This window comes from Heterocephalus glaber, unplaced genomic scaffold, assembly GCF_053883595.1.
Source record: "Heterocephalus glaber isolate CG9 unplaced genomic scaffold, H.glaber_assembly_v1.0 deba00001744, whole genome shotgun sequence".
NCBI classification, from domain to species: domain Eukaryota; kingdom Metazoa; phylum Chordata; class Mammalia; order Rodentia; family Bathyergidae; genus Heterocephalus; species Heterocephalus glaber.
Window position 1 is genome coordinate 2506653 of NW_028258450.1, and position 12644 is coordinate 2519296.

Below are 12644 nucleotides of genomic sequence, written 5' to 3' on the forward strand. Positions count from 1 at the left end.
GTTTGTTGGTACTGGGGATTGAACCCAGGGCCTTTGCACTAAGCTACATCCCAAACCTTTTTATTTTCTCAAGCTTTTTTAAAATTTTGTTTTTATTTTGAGACTTGATCCTGCTAAATTGCTAAGTTGTCCAGACTGGACTTGAACTTGTCATCCTCCATTACAGGCGTGTGCCACCACGCCCACCTCTTCCTTCCTTTTTTTTTGGTACCGGGGATGGAACTCAGGACCTTGTGCTTGCGAGGCAGGCGGTGGAACCACTGAGCTAAATCCCTGGCCCTCTTCCTTCTATTTTAACGTTATCCTATCTGGTCTAATTTACAGTGCTCATCAGGATCTGCATTCATCATATTTGTTTGCAATGTCTCCTCTATTAGATCATCAGCCATATTTAGCAAGATGGTGTCGGGCAGGGGATTTAGCTCAGTGCAGCCGCGCCTGCCTCACAAGCGAAAGGTCCTGAGTTCGATCCTGGTACCGCAAAAAAAAAAAAAAAGACAGAAAGAAAGAAAGAAGGAAGGAAGGAAAAAAAGAAAGAAAGACAGAAAGAAAGGAATGCCTGTAACCCTACTGCTCAGGAGGCTGAGGCAAGAGGATCATAAATTCAAGCCCAGCTTGGAGAATTTGGTGGGATCAAGTCTCAGAATAAAAATGTTAAAAGGGCTGGGGGTGTAGCTTAGTGGTTGACCATTCTCCTAACATCTGTCAGTTCCCTGTACCTTAAGAAAAACAAAACAAAAAAATCATTCCCCTGAGGCCAGGCACCTCAGTTACTGCTGTGTCCCACCGTCCAGCACAGTACCTGGCACACCACAAGCTCTTGACAAATACACGTTAAATGAATAAATAAATAAATAAATAAATAAAATATATACATTAAATGACCAGATCGATACTACTAATAAAAACAAGTCATCATTATCGAAGGCTGAGGCAGGAGGATTGCAAGTTTGAGCTCAGTCGGAACAATTTATCATCTTAGCGAGACCCTGTCTCCAAATAAAAAAGGGCTTAAAAAAAGAAAGAAAAAGAAAAGGCAGAGGGTGTACCTCAGTGTCAAGGGCCTGGGTTCAATTCCCAGTACCGAAAACAAAATAAAAACACGAAGTCGTGCCTAATTTTCTGAGGTAGTGAGTTCCCCCATTAAGAGAGGTGTCCAAGGGCCGGGGATTTAGCTCAGTGGTTTCGCCACCTGCTGCTCAAGCGCAAGGACCCGAGTTCGTGTGCAGAACACCTTGGAATAAGATGGAATTGTATAACCCTAAGTGTGCTGTAACCCTAAAGTGTGCTGTGACTTTAAGAGTGCTGTAACCTAAGTATAACACAATCATAAGAGTGATGTGTAACCATAAGATATTAAAGTAATGAAAGTAGAACCTTAAGTGGTATGGAACTGATAAGGGTGTAGCCCGAACTGGACGGGGCGTACCCCCGAACTGGACAGGGCGTACCCCGAATTGGGCAGAGTATGCCCCAAGCTGGACAGTGTGGTAAGTCTGAACCAATACCACGAACGCCCAGCTAGAATAGTATAAAAGGAGCTGAAGACCCCAAGCGAGTCGACGATCCGTCCCACCGACCAGTCGACCAGTCAGTCTGATGATCTGACTACCGACGGAGACATCTGCACACCTGATCCCGCTGGGAGGAGCATCGCCGCCGACCGGACGAGACCAGAGGACGAGGCAAGCGGAGAGGCGGATAGCCTAGCGCCGACTCGACGCCCTTCGTCTATGGATCGGACCCTCTGACTCTGCGGGAGGAAACGTCGCGCTCCCATTAAGGACTTGCGCAGTACAGGTACAGGGACGTGGTAATTGGCAGACTTAATATTGTGTGGTAATTGTATTGAAATGGATTAGGATAATATAAGTGTGTGAATTGCCATCCCAGTCCGAGTCCTCTTTACCCACGGTACCTGCTCGCGACAGCTCGAGATCCCCGGTACAAAAAAAAAAAAAAAAGAGGTGTCCAAGCTGAAATTGAAAGACCATATCTTGCAATTAATTCAGGCTGCAAAGCCCTTACCCATGCCTCAGTTTCCTCACTTATGTATTGTGGGGGTGGCACTACTAGCGCAGCTCTTGCCTGCGGCGCCCGAAGTGGCCACCAGGGGGCGCGCGCGCTACCTCGGAGCCGCGGACTCGTCGAGACGCTCCTCGAAGGTTCCGCGCCGGGGGCGGCCAAGGCCGAAGGGCCGTTGGGCGTGAGAGATCCGGGGGAAGGGGGCGGGGTCCAGGCTGGCGCGCGTGCGCGGGGCGGTGACTCAGGCGCGCGGTTCGGCCCCTGTGCTCGCGGGGGGCGCGCACGGCCTCGGGAATCCGCTCCGTGCTGAGTCCATTTTTACCCGAGCGCCGCTAAAAATAGTCGCGGCACTCGGAGCGGAGCCCGAAATAGCGGCCCCCAGATAAGGCAGGAAGACTCAGCGCTTCCGGGGAGCGGAAAGGGGCGCGGGGGGCGGGGCCCGAGCTGGTCCCCGCGTTCCCAGCGCGCCCCACTGCGTCCCTGCGGCCACATTGGCCTCCAGCCGCCACCTCAGCCCTCGCCCGTCCGCCCTGTCACAAGCTGCCCCGTCCTTCCCCGCGTCCTGTCCCCTCATCCTCAGCTTCACGCCATCCCCATCCCAGACCGTAATTCCCCTTCCCCTTCCTCTCCCAATTTTCATTCCCAGCGCTGTCTCCCAACCACCCTGCTCCTGTCCCTGTGTCCCTCCTGACGCCCATCACGCGTCTCTGGCTCTCTGAACTCTTCTCCCTCAACACTGACCCTAACCCAGCCGATATGTGGGGTGCGGGTCAGAAGTCCACGCAGGACCTGTGTGGGGACTGCAGTGAGGGTCTCACATTGTGCCCAGGATCTAGGTCTGTGATCAGAATCGCGACTCCTCCTATGACCAGAGCCGGAGGTCAGGCTGGAAACAGATGCAGGGCAGGTCTTTGGTCACCAAGGTTGGGACTCTGTGTCACCAGTCAGGGCTCAGCCTGGGACCCACTGCTTAGTTCACAGATGGATCCCAGTGTACTAAGATTCTTCCCTCCCTTACAGGTCAATGGTGGGACACAAAGGCTCCAGGCAGTGGAACAGCCGGGACCCCTGCTGAGTCTGGGCCCCCTTTCCAGGCCCCTTTCCTTTGTGACCTCCTGTAGCTCTCTCAGTGCCTCCACGGAGGATGGTGCTGAACAGCAAGTCTACACTACATCCTCTGGAAGCAGGGTACCAGGCAGCTGTGCAGTGACAAGGTGAACTGCTTGGCTGTGGCTAGGAGGCAGCTTCAAGTAACAGCAAGGTCTCTGTCCCTGAAGACACCAAGCTCCAGCCAGTTGTTACACTGTTGGGATGGCTAGGGGCCAGAACCACCAAAGGGTAGGGCTGGAGGAGCCTGTAGGACAAGAGGAGTCAGGATCAAGGAATTAGGACGCTGGAAAAGTCAGCACTGACCAGACCACATGGCCTGGTGGGCTGTAGGGAAGAGCCTGGATTTTTTTCCCCCTACGGGCACTGGGGAGCCATGGCAGGTTTTGAGCAGGGGAGGGAGGAACAGAGGCAGGGGTTTTTCATTGGTTTTGATTCTGGGTTTTTTGAGACAGAGTCTTGCTATGTAGTTCAGGCTGGTCTTGAACTCACGATGTAGCCCAGGCTGCCCTGGAAGTCACAGGGATCCTCGTGCCTCTGCCTCCTCAGTGCTGGGATTACAGGCGTGTGCCACCAGGCCCCACTGTCAGCAGGCAGAAAGGACCAGACTTGGTGGCTGTGGGGGAGGGGGGACCCTGGATGAGGCCCAGACCCCCACCCCGGTGGAGAGTGGGTGGTGGGGTCATCCCTGAGATGAAGCCAGGGAGGAGGAAGGAGCAGGCATGGGTGGAAGATATCCAGATCAGTTTCAAGGCATTCCAGAGATGGTAATTTTTAAATTTCTATTTTTATTTATTTTTGACTGACACATAATAATTTGCACAGACTTATTCATGAGATACAAGTACAATAGGATGGGGTTTTTTGTTGTTATTTTTGTTTTTTCAGTTCTAAGAATTGCACCCAAGACCTTTGTCCTGAGCTACATCCCTGGCTCCCCTCCCTTTTTAAAAAAATTTTGAGACAGGGTCTTGATAAGTCATGAAGCTTGAACTTGCAATCCTACCTCATCCTCCTAGAGTGCTGGGATTACAGTCGGGTGCTACCACTCCTGGCTTAATGTTTTATATATATATGAATGATAGTATCTAATTCAGGTAATTAGCACATTCATCACCTTCAACTTTTATCATGTCTTTACAGGTTTATAATGTTTTGGTAAATACAAAAGGGAAGTACGTTGAGAAAGTAAATGTCTCACCTCCCCCTGATCAAGGCTTCTCAATGTGAACTCTTTTTTGTTTGTTTTTTGAGACAGGGTCTCACTGTGTAGCCCAGGCTGACCTTAGAGTCATGGTGATCCTCCTTCCTCAGTCTCCTGAGTGCTAGGATTACAGGGCACACCATCATGCCCAGCTCAGTGTCAACTTGTGTGTCTTGGCCAGTAGGATTCACTGAGGACTGGGTGTTTCCACTAGTGCGGATTGGGAGTCACCACCCAGTATGGGGGGGTGGGGGTGGGGTGTCAGGCACCATGTTAGGGGAAAACTGGGAGGACCAGGATGTGATCTTCCCACGGGCTGGCTCAGAAAGTTTTTAAAATTGCAGACATGGAAGTGATTGAAAAGCAGGAGCCAGAGTTCAGAAGGCCAGGCACTGGGGGAGGAGTGTGGGCCTTGAAGGAAGGCTGCCTGGAGGAGGAATGAGTTGCCCAGGAAGGCATCTTCCAGTCCCTTGGATGGGGCTTGGCCCAAAGTAGATCGCTGCCTTGGGAGGTTGAGTTCCATCAGCGGCAGGCAGTGCCCCCCTCCTTGGCCCCCAGTCCCCCAGAGGTGTTTGTAGGAGAAGCCTGGATGACATCTCAGGGGCACGCCTTGCTGACAGCACAGGCGGCCATCATGACGTCTGATGATTCGCCACTGCCGGTTCAGACCTGCATCTCTAGTCATGCGGGGGGGGGGGTGCAGATGGGAGGAAGTGGCAGGCCGTGGGGCTGCTGTCATGCAGACACTGGGGACTCAGAAGCCAGGACGAGTTCTGCCCCTTCTCTAGAGAAGGGGCCCCAAGGGGGCAGGGTGGGTGCATCCACCTTTTTGAGCTGGGTCTAGGAAGGAGGTACAGCTGGTTGGGATGGGGCCACCCCAGGGGCTTCAAGGATGAAGAACGCCGATTGTGTTGACTGCTGTATCGTCTTCATCTCGGACAGTAACTGGGACAGATTAGGTGCTCAATACATCGTTGTTCTCTCTCTCTCTTTTTTTTTTTTTTTTTTTTGGTACTGGGGATTGAACTCGGGTCCATGCACTTGTGAAGCAGGCGCTGGAACCACTGAGCTAAATCCCAGGCCCTCAATACATCGTTGTTGAATGAACCAATTCAATGAAAGGGCTCAGCACTCTCCGGGACTGTTTACCCTCTTGGCTAATAGCCATGGCCATCGGGCTGCCTGAATCAGAGGCCGCGCTAAGGATACTAGTCCCTACTTGGGGCTCACTCAGATCCAGACCTCGCTTCTCTAGAGCGTGAAAAGGAGTTCGCGCCTCCGTGGGCCTGCCCACTCGTGACGTCACGCACCGCTCGGGGGTCCCAGCCCCGGCCCCGCCCCCTCGGGCTGGGAGGGGAGGAGCCCGCGATCCCGACTCCTGCCCCTCCCCCGGGGCAGAAGGACCTAGCAGGGTTACGTAACCGGTCGTCGCCTCCTGAGGGACGTCGCCGGACGTCTTGGACAGACCGAGGACAATGGGTGGGGAGTGCTCTTGTCGCCAGGAGCCTGGAAGTGGCAAGGCACCCCCCTCCACTTCTGATTCACTCTTGTTTCCTGCCCGTTTCGGCCTCCTCCTCGGGGACCCTGGTCTTCCCCAAACTCTGTAACCTCACATCTTGCAGCCCCTACAGTGCAGCTCTTTCTCCGACTCTGGAAATATGCCCTTCTCGCCTTGCCCCTCCCTTACGCTTCTCAAGTTTCCCCCAAACTAATTGCCTTATACCGTTGTTTTGATTCCTGAACCCCCTAAACTTCCAGTTTCCCACGTCCTTCTTTGCTCAGCATCTGGGGTGTCTCTTCCGGCTCCTTCAAAAGACCCCATTATTCTGTCCCTGTCCTCCCAATCTCCTCCTTGGCGCCCCCATTCTTCCCTCAGTATCTCTCGGGTCTTCCCCAAACTCCTGTCCCCTTGCCTCAAGCTGAACCCTAATAATCGTCCTGGTCCCCTAATGCCAGCTCCTAGCCTCTGCGAAGCTGTCCCTCTATCCCTACCTTGTCCCCAAATCTCATCCCCAAACCCCCTTTCCCAGCAGTCCTCCCGGGCCCCTCGAGGCCCGCGCCTCTCCAGGCGGCTCCCACGCCGGGCCCAGGTTCCCAGGCCGCTCTCCCGGCGGTGGCCCAGAGACCCAGTTTGAGGCGGCAAAACATTGGTCTCCAGGCAACAGGCCCCGCCCCGCCCCGGGGCTGTGCGTTGCGATTCTGGCCGCGCGGGGGCAGGACGGGTGCGTGGAGGCCCGGCCCGGACTGCTAGCCCAGGCAGCGCACTGAACAAGGGCCTTCACCTCCAGAGACCTGGCACGCAGAGTTCCGGACACCTAGACAGCAACGCGAAAACAGATCAGAACCCCGTAGCTAGAAACTTGGGGCGCAGAATCACGGGGAGCTGTCGGGAGGCAAGGATGAGACACCACTCACTTCAAAGGGGCAAGGACTGCCCGAGAAATACACAGAAATGGTGACCTTAAACACAAGCAACCCACAGGCCCCACAGGGACGCCCCTGATGGCTGAATAATCTATCTCTGATCTTTAGGGCCTTTACATTGAAGGGACTTCCCCTCTCTGACTCTCAGTTTCATATCTGTAAAATTGGGGACATTAATATGCAGCACTTAGCAAATAAGGCTCTGGTGACGATTTAGTGAATTCACAGACCTCGAGCTTGCTGCACCATTCCTGGCACACATCATTCATCACTTGTTTGTCCAACAGATATTTCCTGAGCATCTACTATATGACAGGCAGTGGTAAGCACTGGGGGCAGACAGCAGTGGACAGGATGACCTCTGTCATCCTGCAAACTCACTCTTTGAGAGAACAGAGTGGGGAATAACTAACAAATATACAATAAATAAACATCAATGAACAAATTAGCCAAATTGTACTGGAAAGTAAGATGTGCTGGGGAAGCTGAAAGGGAGGGTTGGGGGTGTCATTGTCAATAGGATGATCCGGAAAGGCCTAAATGAGACCCAGAGCTGATGAGGGAGAAGTATGCGGATACCTGAGCTAAGAGCATGCCAGAGGGAAGAACAAGTGAAATACAAAGGCACAAAGGTATGAACACGTCTGGCCTGTTGGAGAAACAGAGAGGAGGCCAGTGTGGCAGAGGGAACAAGGGCAAAAGAAGGGGGCAGATGAGGTCAGAGAGATTAATTAAAGGCCCACGTGCTGGCCATGGTGAGGCCTATAACTTTTACTGAATGTGTCCAAAGCCCTGGGAGTCTTGAGCAAAAGAGCTGATTTCAATTGTAACCGAATCTCTTTGGCTATATGTGGGGTGTACACTTTGGGGGGTAAAGGTGGAGACAGGGAGACCAGTGAGAAAGCAACTGCAGGGGGCCAGGTGGCAGGCAATGGTACCTGGACTAACAGGTACCAGGAATCAGATTCCGGAGATGTTTGAATTTGGCAAGCAATCCCCAGCAGTATCACTATTAAATTAGGTGGTGCTCACGCCACCCCCATAGAAGTCAGTATCTTCCCAGTTTAACAGCTTCAGGACTCCTGGCTCAGTCTAGTGCCCAAGTCCGCTCCCCTGGACAGAAAATCTCAGTGCCTGGAGCTAGACTCAGCCATACACTTGTCCCTGTGGGCGTCTCCTAAGGCTGTACACTCGTCAGCCACACCCACCAGGGTGTTGTCACGGGGTAATGGGGAGAATGCTGCCTGACTGGTGCTCAGGTTGCCAGGCAGTCACCCATGCTGGCCTGGGACACTTGCTTAGGTGCAGGTAGGCACATGCCACAGGGCACTCCCAGAGCCTCCCAGCCCAGCATCTGCCTCCCACACTCAATCACAGCCCTTAACCAGGCACATATCAGTGCTGCCTGCAGCAACCTGAGAAACACAGTCACATAGGCCCACGGAGGTGTGACACAGCCCTTGGAGGTATATTTTCAGGCAGTTCTCAAAAACACAAAATTTTTGTCCCCCTTCCTTTACCTTTTGACTTCCCTGTGTCTCTCTATCTGTCCTACCTCTCTGATCTTTGTCTCTAACCCCACCTCACCTCTCTCAGTCACTCCTCCACATTCAGAATCCTCTGTTGCCCTAGAATGAATCTTGCCCCTGGCCATATGGCACTGGGATAAGTGTGTGGAGGCCCCAGGCCAGCAGTTCTGGCTTGCTGCTTTGATTCACCCAGGGAGAATCTCGCCTATCATAATCTTTGTGGCCTCTTTCTCTAGGCTTCTGAGCCACAGCCTGACAATATGGGACTGGAGAAACACACTTTTCAAATGGTCCTCAGGTGAGGGGACCCCTGCCTGGTTGCTCTAATTGCTCCCTTTAATTTTGCAGACAGAGGAAGGAGGTCCAGAGAACACAGGGCTCAACCGAGTGTCACACATCCATCATTGGTGAGAGGTCAGTGCTGCTCAGATCCTCCTAGAATCCCTGGGGACAAATTGCCAGAGTTAAAGTAGATAAATAAATAAATAAATAGATAAATGAGAAAGACCTGGGTGTGGACAGAGGAACAGAGACACACAGAGATGATGAGACAGAGACAGATCCGAGATAGGGGTCAGAAAGTGGGGGGAAGGAAGAGGATGCGTCAGAGACTGAAGACAATGCTATTTTGGATTATAGAGAGACCCCAGGAGGAGGGCATGATTTTTCCATCGGGCAGTGTGCACATGGCTCATGCATATTGGCCCTCCTTCCTAGAAGCAGCCAGTGCCATTTACCAAGCCAGGTCCCTCCCCAGACCTGCTATGTAGGATGCACATTAGACGCGTTTATATAACCTGTCCTCTCTGCAGAATCTAGCTTTACATAACCTAGCGCCGTGAGTCATGTTTCAGACCTGGGGCATTGACCTGGGACGCCCAGTGAGAGAGGACCCCTACCCTTACCCAGAAGTCACTCTGTTTCACTGAGGAGCAAGCAGAAGGTCAGAGAGGGAAAGACATTTGCTTGAGGGGGTCACACAGTCAAGACTCACAAGGACAAGGATTCCACCCCATCTGGCAGGCCTATGAGGAAATAATAAAAACATTAATATCCAACCCCCCCACCTATACAGTTTGCACTGCGCTGCAGGAGGTACTTAAACACCTCGTTTATCCCAAAACTCACTGAGGCCGGGACAGAATCCGTTATTAAATAAAATAATTAATCAAGCCTGTTATGTATCGAATGCTTACCATCTACTAAGTGCTGTACAGAATTTCATACAGTCACAATTCTGGAGGTGGGTGACATTATCAATTTCACTTTAGGAACGAAAGAGGCCAAGAGGAAGTCACAGGTCAAGGTCACAGAGCAGATATTTAAACTCAGGTTTCTCTGTCTGGATGTGTTGGCCACCCACTCCCATTGACACCTGCCCACAAACACGCCCGTGCACATCGGCACCCAAATCGTACTAACACCTCAAATGCTTTAGTTGGAATGCCAAAAGCTCTTGCCTCATCTTCTCTTTCTTCCTCGGAGAGCCTAACCCAGCCTCCAAATTCCCTAAACTCTCCATCCCTAGGAAAGAAATTTCTCTCCCCTAAAGTCCAGTATCTCCTAGCGTTCTGGCCCCTTTAAGAGAGAGAGAACAGTCGGCCGGCGTTGCCGGACAGCCCCGCGGTGGTTGCCAGGCAACGTCAACAAACGACTGGGCCACCGTCGTCCCCCCTCCCCCGCCCGCGCAGACGCGGTGACGCGACGGACTGTGGAACGCCGTCGCCTGGCAACTTGAGGGTTGTTTGTCCCATGCCGGGGCGGCGCGGCCGCACCGAGCACAGCCAGGACCAGCTTGGGCCGACAGAAGGGCCGACCCGGAGCCTGGGTGGGGGGTGGCTGCGGTGATGGCAGCGGGGGAGAACCAGATCCCCAAATTGCCTGTTTCCCTTTAGACAGCAGCCGTCTGCTTGTCACCCGCTCCTCCAGTCTGCCCCGGGACCGCCTCCGTTTGGGTCTCTGAGGTCTGCGCCCCCTCCTCCCTGGCATGTCTCTGTCCTGCGCCATGAATGTCTCACTCGCCCATTAATAACCAAACTACAGGCAAGCGCACTTATCAGGCCTGCCGCTTTCTCCTCAGGCTCCGCACTGCTGTGATTGGGGTCCCCACCGAACCTCCTCCGGTCCTAGCCCATGCGCTTCCCTCAGTGCTTGCCTGTTTTTCCTGAGCCTTCCAGCACACAGGCAGCCGCCTCTCTCCTTCCGTCGTGTGTCCAGAAAGCTTCCCACAACAGGAGGTTCTAATAACTCATCCCCACAACACACATGACACCCCCATCCCATGGCTTCATGTGACCAGGGCTGGGGCGAATCTCTGAGCAGAGAGAAGTTGGGGGTGTGACAGTGTGAGTGAATGTGACTGTAGGTGAGTGAGTGTTGGGACAACAGACACATGTGGCATTTCCTGGGGTGAGCACGTGCACAGGGCTTCCATTGTATAAGACAGAGCCAGTGGTTTCCGAGGTTTGCATTTATAACTGGGCGTATGGACTGTGTAGATGTGGATGTGTGTGCAGTACTGAATCTCATCCGTGAGGAACAGTGGGTGTGTAAGTGGCTGTGGATGTGGATGGTTTTACCTGTGTACTTCTGGCTCTGTGTGTGTGCACATGCGTGTTTCCAGATCTGTGTAAGTGGGGAGATTGTCTCTCAGAGCCCCCCTCCCAGCATTTATCACAATTTCTAATGATGAATGGTCTATTTGTCCACTTCTTTTTTTTTTGGTACCGGGGATCGAACTCAGGTCCTTGCGCTTGCGCAGCAGGCTGCGAAACCACTAAGCTAAATCCCCGGCAATCTGTCCACTTCTTTATTGCCTGTCTTCTGAACTGAACCACATTTGCTGTTGGGCATGGGCCAGGGCTGCCTCAGTTGCCACAGCATCCCCAGCACTGCCCAGAACACAGTAGGTGCTCAGTCATTACTCGGTAATGAAATGAATCAACACCTCACAAGTGTCCATGTCAAGCACACTCATATGTGACTGTACTTCTTGGGGGTCGTCTGCTGTGTAAGCTTGGAGGTCAGAGCACAGGAGGGTCCCTTGAACTGTGTTGGGCTGCACAGCCCTAATTTTCAGTGCCCACCTGCCTCAAAAGCTCAATGTCCCAAGTTCAATCCCCAATAGCAAAGAAAAAAAAAGATTCTGAGCCCACCAAAGTTTGTGGCACATATTAGGGTCTCAGACAATATTTTTGGACATGAACTGTGATTTCTTGGTGCATTAGCATCAGGCCGTCCAGACACTGTTTCTTATCTGCTGAATGGGCATAATCATACCCAGGCATGGGATGGTCGGAAGTAAATAAGTTCACATAGGAAGTATGCAGAGACAGGCCTGGCACATGCCTGTATTCCCAGGCCTCCAGGAGATGGAGACAGAAGGATTGCTAGTTTGGAGCCCAGCTTGGGGAATTTAGTAACTTAGCAAGACCACCTTGTCCCAAAATAAAACATAAAAAAAAAGGGCTGAGGATGTAGCTCAGAGCAAAGTCCTGGGTTCAATCCCTAGTATTGGGGTAAAAAAAAAAGTATTTAGAAGGGACCGGGATGTAGCTCAGTGGCACTGCACGCCTGGATCACAAGGTCCTGAATTCGATCTCTGGTACGGGGAGGAGGGGAGTATTTAGAAAGTGCTTCGCACAAACCAAACATTTACAAAACCCTAGTTTTAGCTGCCATCAGTGATACTGTGTGCCTCTCTACACATGTCCAGAATCTGGCTCTAGCTGTGAGGTCCCATGATAGTGGATTCCAAAATCCGAGTCTCAGTTTCTCGTCTATGAAACGGGCATGATCACAGGCCTTCTCTAGGCACAGCTGTGCCCAGATGAAGTGGCCCAGAAGTCAGGCCTGGTGTAAGCACAGGCCCAGTGGGGGTCATGACTTTGAGTGCACACTGGTGGGGGCAGATGAAGGTCCAGTTAGGGGGAATAGAGTTCACAACACCGAGCAGGACTGGGAACTTGAACAGGCAAAAGGGGAAGAGGAAGCTCCTTCTGATCAGGGTGGCTGAAGGGCAGACTCCAGAAAGAACTTTCCCCAAGGACTGTTTGAAGGCTGAGGGTTTTCAGAAACTGGAGCTGTTTGGAGAGCTTGGCAGAGGAACAGAAATCAGCCTGAACTTGCAAGTTGGTGAATCCAGGAGGAAATGATAATAAACATAAGGCACAGGGTACAGACTGCAACTGGGGCTTTGGGAGGAATGCCTGCCTGTCCTGTTTCCTGCTGTCTCCAGCACCTGGTGCCTGATGGTGGAGATGGGTCTGATTTGGTGTTTGATCGGCTGATTGAGGAATGAATGAATGAATGAATGAATGAACTACCATCATCCACAGCCACCTGTGAGACCTGGT